We start from the raw sequence: 6,638 nt of genomic DNA on the forward strand, positions 1-6,638 counted from the left end.
ATAACTCTTTAAAGTCTTCAAAAGTAACTCCCTCTCTTTGTCCAATTTATCCCATGTGCAATAATTAACCCTTCTTTCTCAATCTTGGGAAAAAATCTTATCTCTATCTCCAGCTGGAAAATAGGGATTATTTGTAAATGTAATTAGAGAAGATTGGTACCTAATCAAATTAGAATATGTGGAGACCATCTTCTGTGGACTCAGTGGCCACTGAAACAATACACAAGCTTCTGAATATTTACGAGCATGGGCTCAAATTTATGATGGATACTGAAAGCAGTGATTTTGGCCTTTTAAGAATTGGAGACTCATGGAGCTTAGCAAACGTGTAAAACAAGTGTCAGCATCATGAGGATTTTACAGTCGAACCACAAATACTATATGTAGGATTAGACTTCAAATGAAAAACATTGTGGAGACAGCCTTTTGGGAGGCTTGACAAAAGTAGGCGGTAGGAGGCTGAGGAAAGATTTAAATAAGGAAAGGAGGGGGAACTTGTTATAGCATGTGGGAAGCTGTTTCAAACATAAGACAGCCTAAAAGAATATGAGAAGTTTTGGAGGGAGAGAGGGTGAAGGAGGATATATCCAGAGTCTATTGAGTTGACTGGAAAGATTTCAATCCAAATTAAGTCCCTTACTGGAGCAGTTAGAAAAGAAGTGTGGATACTGGTAGGGAGCTATGAGGTGCATAAAAGGGAATAAAATCAGATATTGACATGGGTTGAGCTGAGCACAACATTTGAGGACAAAGATAATTAATTTAATGTTAAGAACAAAAAAGAGAGAGACCATCAGTGATGGGGTTTGAAGAAGGGGTAAGATTGTTAAACACCTAGAGAGAGACATTATGTCAGCAGGGAATTACATGGGATTTTTGTTAGAACAGAGGAGAGAACAGAGATGTACAGAGGCTGGAAAAGAAGAGGAGATCACAATAGTTACACACAGAGAGATCATCCAAATATGTAGAAGAATATGATCAATATGGCTGGAGAGGAAAGGATGGATCTTATAGGTGTTATAGAGGAAGTAGTACTAGGATGTAATGAGAACCTGAGTTTGTGGGGACAATGAACAAAGTAGGTCACAATAGGATGACCTACCAGTTTTGATGGTAGTTTGTCATGGTTGCTGATGTCACTTGGTGAAGTGATATTGCATCGTGTTGCGAGACAGCATGGTGAAGAGACTGAGGATAAAGGAATAAATGTATATACAGGGAGTCTGTTTCTCTGTGCAAGTCCAGATCTAGCAAAGCAAAGTGTGTATGTGCATTTGTAGCATGGAACCATGTAGGGAACAGCTTCTATGCTACTAAGCACACCACATTATTTTGCCTGATAAGTAGAGCTGGGTGTGAAATGGCTTTCCAGTCCTGCAAATATTTTTGAAAATTGTTCCCATTCTGCATGCAACAAAAAGCCAGACACTCTAAGCAGCAAATAGCCCTGTGATTGAGGCACTTATCTAGGCTGTATGAGCTCCATGTTCAAGGCCCTGCCTTGCCTCATTCAGAGTAGGACTAGTTAATCTCTGTCTCTTAGGCACTCCTGTTCTAAGTGTTCCACTTTGTACAAATGATTAAATATTCATCTCAAACTTTTTTTTTGCGGACCAGTTGAAAATTGCTGAGGGTCTCGACGGATCACTTAATGATCTTTCCAAATGTACCGTTAGCTAACTATTGTAAAGTGCTTTGGATAAAAATGCTATATAAAAAAATAATTTTTAACTTAATAATAATTAACTTTTTTTGTTCTATAAATAAAAGCACACAACTCATATTTGAATATCAGTAGTCTTGCCTTTCTAATGCGATGGATGTGCCCTCTCTCTCCCACTGCGGCAGCCCCCAAGCTGGGGCTGGGAAGAAGGGCAGTCTCTCCCCTGCCACAGCAGCCAGAGAGATGGGGCTGGGAAGGAGGGGGGTCTCTCCCTGGCAGCTGCAGCCCTGGAAAGTTGCCTCTTTCTCTGACCACCACAGCCCTGCACATCCCAAATTCCCCCCAACCCCCTCTTCTCACCCCACTGGCCCCTACCCCCTATTCCCCGACCTCACCTTACATGTGCGTCTTCTCCAGGGTTCAGACACCTAATTAGTGAAGCCACGCCTGTGCGGCTCCACTAATTCAGTGGGTGGCCCTTCATTCTCTTGTGTGCAGCTGCCCAGGCGTGCACCTTAGAGGGAACTATCTGTGGACAACCTGAATGGAGCTCAGTGGTCCGTGGACCACAGTTTGAGAACCTCTGAGATAGCGAGATGGTATGTCTACCACTGCAAAAAAAAAAAAAAAGTGTGCTAACTAACGTTAAAATAGTCATGAAGACAGAGCAGCTCAGCTTTCAAAAGCCTATAGGGGAGCCTATGCTTGGACTCAAGCTGCTATCCTGAGTTAAAAGCCAACTTGCCAACTCTTAACTGCTATTTTGATCCAGGTTAGCGAATCTGAAATAAGAACACACAATTGTTTGCAGTGTAAATCTAGCTAGAGACTGACACTGTAGCCTAATAGGCAGATCAATCATCTGGGATGTAGGTGCTTAAATCTCAGTTTTCAGATCTACTGCAATCCGGAAAATTTCCACCAAACCCTGTAGGTGTCTGAACTCACTTGGCACCTAAATTTCTGCTGTAAAAGTTTCCTTGGAGCCTACGTTTCTTCCTCTGAGTATGTGCACAGCGGCCTCCCTTTAGACATCTGGACACCTACTTCTTGCCTACCCCCCCCCCCCAAAGCAATTCACAAATCCGGGGAAGATAGGCTTTTGCCTGACTGTCTCAGGACCTGATCCACTAGGCATCCTCAGAGGCCACCTACTACATTGTGCTCCATTCAAAATCTATCTGGCGGAGGTGCCCATCTTATAACTTTTAGCTCAGTGATCAAATCATTCACCTGGGATGTGGGAACTCAGGTTCAATTCCCCTCCTTTGCTAGAGAAGGAAAAATTAATTTGAACAGGGGACTCCAGAGGGTGCTTTAACCACCAAGATATGGGATATTTCTGACTTAGGGTTCCCTCAGTCTCTCCTGTTGCAGCTGTTCCACTTTGCATAAATAATTAGGGGGTCCAGTCCACCTATTCTGCCTCCCAGATTGGTGCCCTAACCACTGGATTCTTGTCATTCTCTCTCTTGCTGACTCTCTAGCTCTGGCCCAGTGACCTTATGTAGTTAGCTACAGTGGAACAGCTTCAAAAGGTGAGATTCGGGGAGCCCCCCCATATCAGATTATACCATAAGTCAGTGGGATGTGGGACATCTAGCTTCAATTCCCACTTCTGCCAGAGTGGGGGAAGGGAGACCCATATTCAAGTCCTATCTCTCAGGAGAAGCATGCTAAACAGTAGGCTAAAAGTTATAAGGTGGTACCACTTTCTCCTCCTCCGGTCATTTTGTGATGTTAGGTGCCTTCATAACTCATTCTCACCAAAACTACCTTAGGTACCTCAACCACCTTACTCCAGGAGAGGAGTTTCCAATTGTGGATCGCTGTCAGAAATAGGTGCTTCCCTGAAACCTGGCCTTAGGAGCCCAGCTCTGTGAGAGGGGTGGGGCTTAGCATAGACCCCGCTCAATGGTATCTTCCATTGGCTAGCTTAGGCAGGGAGCCACCTAGAGTGCTGGCTTTTGTGGATTGTATTTTACTTCTCCCCAGGCACTGTTTAGGATGCCGAGGTGCCTAATTCTGAATCTGTGTTGTTCCCTATGATTTTCTAAGTGCCTAAAATTTAGCCATTATGACACTTAGGTGGCTTCCTGCTCAGCTTTCTGGCTTTTGTGAATTCCATTCCCACTCCCCTTTATAGATCTAGGCCTAGCCCCTACTAGCTTCAGTGGGCTTTGGATCAGGCCTTCTGGAGCATGTTGACAGTACACCTCTTTCCATAGATATTCCTTCAATAAAGTAAGATGCAAAATAGTTAGTGAGCTTATTACTTTCCCTAAATGTTTCTCATAGTGTCCCATAAATTGTCCAAAGTTGGTTGAATAAATTGGTATTACCCACCTTGTGTCTCAGGTCACTACCCTCCTGCTCCATTGTCTGTCTATTGTTATCAGTGGCAGTGCTTGTTTTATTTAAACTGGAAGTTCTTTGGGGTATCCTGGATATCAGTGATACCAGCTTTAATGGTTGCATTGTATATTTAGATATTGTGATAATTTGAGAGAGAGAAGAGAATAGTAGAACTCCTGGTGGCAGTCCAAATGAACTCTACATCGTACATAAGGCTTTGAATCTCTGCAGTGTGAATCTGTTGAAAAGAAGATCTGATAGCAAAATAGGAAGCAGAATACTTAGCTGCGCTATCTAATGGGGGAATTTGTTTTGCTATTTTAAACTTAAAAGGGAATATTTTTAAAATAAAGATGAGCATGTGATGGAGCCTTTGCAGTGAGCTCTTGGTTACAAAAGTGCTAATTAGCAGCATCGATTTTTGAGAAGCAGCATTGTCAAGTTAAGTACTGACAAAGCTGGCAGCAAGGAGCTCAAGAGTTCTAGTGCTGACACTAACATTCTGTGCGGCCTTGTGACTCCACTTTACTGCTGTTTTTATTTTCCAATCTGTGAAATAGTGTTATCTCTAAGGAGTAGTGTGAGGATAAATTATTTAATGCCCTATATAAGCAAAATATTTTGGCATCCTGCAGTGTTTTAATTTGCTTGCATTGGTATATCCTGGAGGAATTAGCTCTGCCCTAGGGTTGCCAGGTGTCCGGTTTTCAATGGGAATGTCCAGTCAAAAAGGGAATGTGTCTGGTCAGCCACAGTAACCATTGGGGGTCAGGAAGAGCAGCAGCTGTGGCTGGAGCCATACGGAGGAACTGCTCTCTGCTTACCTGCTGATGCCTGACAGAGAGCAGTGGATGGCTTCCGGACCAGGCTCCAAGAAGTATGTACCGCTACCTGGGGGCAGGGGAAGGGGGGTTCCTGTCCGCCCTCCCTTCTGCCCTGCCAGCCCCCATTGCCCCAGCCCTGGTCCCTTGCTATGGGGACTGACCCCTTCCACCCAATCCCTTGCTCCAGGGACCGGGCCTGCCTTCTCGCACTTTGCCCCCATCCTCTTGTTCTGGGGACCAACCCTTCCCTCTGTCTCTCTGGGCCCTGATTGGGCAGGCAGGCAGGCTCCATGTCAGTGCCTCCCAGACTGGCTGTGCAGGCAGCAGGTGATTTCCGGGGGAGTGAGAAACGGGGGAGTGGACATCGAGTGATGGAGGGAGGGGGAGAGGAGTGAGCAGGGTGCAGGGCCTCGGGGGAAGAGGTGGGGCAGGGGCTGGGGCAAGGGTATTCAGTTTTCAGCAATTAGAAAACTGGCAACCCTACTCTGCACCTAAGAATGATTTCCATCACAGAGATTTGAGTACATAAAATAGATTTTACTGGTGATACACTCAGTTGGGAAAAAAATAATTGCACTACAGCTAAGAAAAAGACATTTCTCCTGGATCTATCAACCTGTGCAGTTTCTGAAAAGAATTTATAAGAATACTTGTAATTAGATGGCTTTCAGTAATACAATAAGAGCTAAGTAATATTTGTCAGACTTTTGCACATTCATATGACAGTTGAAGCCAAGAACATTTGCAGTCTTTGCTATAAAACAGTGACTGGGGCAAGCCTGGGGCCTATGTTGATGCGTCAGCTCTTAAGTCTCAACTGCAATGAGTGCATTCATTATGCCATTCACTGCTAATTTCCCATTCACTGTCAGTTTGAGAAACAGTGCTATTTCTGAGCAAGAAAAAGGGCTTGCTGCTCCTTCTATCCCCTAATGAATGCACTATTATAGAGATAAAAGATGGACAAAACATGTAATACATGTCGCGCCTGGGTTCCTGAAATTTGTTACAAACTATTAGCATTTGGCAGCAGCCAAGTGAAAGGAGATTTCACTATAGCATATAGTAGAACAAAGATACTGTAACTGTTGAAGAAGCATTAGCTTGGCTATACATCACATTGAGATACCTTACTGTGAAGTCTAAATCACTGTCCATTATAATCTGGGCATAGTAACTGTCTTCTTCTTTAAAACACACTTTGTCTCATCCAAGTCGTTATAGAATAATAAAAGAGAAATGCATTAATAGTTCTTTTAGAGCTGTAAATATTTAAATATCAAATAAAAAAAAAGGAATTGCACCAAATTAAAATACAATGCAGATCAAGAGATATACACAATTCTAAACAAGAACTCATATGATCATTATTTTTGTACCCCTTCACCATCGCCACACTCTTGCTCCATTGTCTGTCTATCATTATCACTGGTGGTACTTGTCTTATTTAGCCTGGAAGTCCTCTGGGGTTGGACTGCTCTGTTAAATCTCTGTAAAGCACCGTGTATTTACAAGACTGTATAAATAGCATAAAATAATTATAAAAAGTGAAAATGTGCTGAACAAATAAGAGGCCCCGATCAAAATAGCTAAGATTCCAGAGGCACAAGTGAAAAAAGTGCAGCTCACAAAAATGCAGAACACACACATAAAGGGTAGTGGTCATCAAAGCAGGAATTCATCCTGGAACAATACTCATTAGATTGAAAAAAATCTGCTGACTTTCGAGAACTCCTACAACAAATGACGTGAAATGAACAATTCCTTCTTGGCCCAATGAGCTTTGCAACCAG

Source organism: Chelonia mydas, chromosome 1 (genome assembly GCF_015237465.2).
Source record: "Chelonia mydas isolate rCheMyd1 chromosome 1, rCheMyd1.pri.v2, whole genome shotgun sequence".
NCBI classification, from domain to species: Eukaryota; Metazoa; Chordata; order Testudines; family Cheloniidae; genus Chelonia; species Chelonia mydas.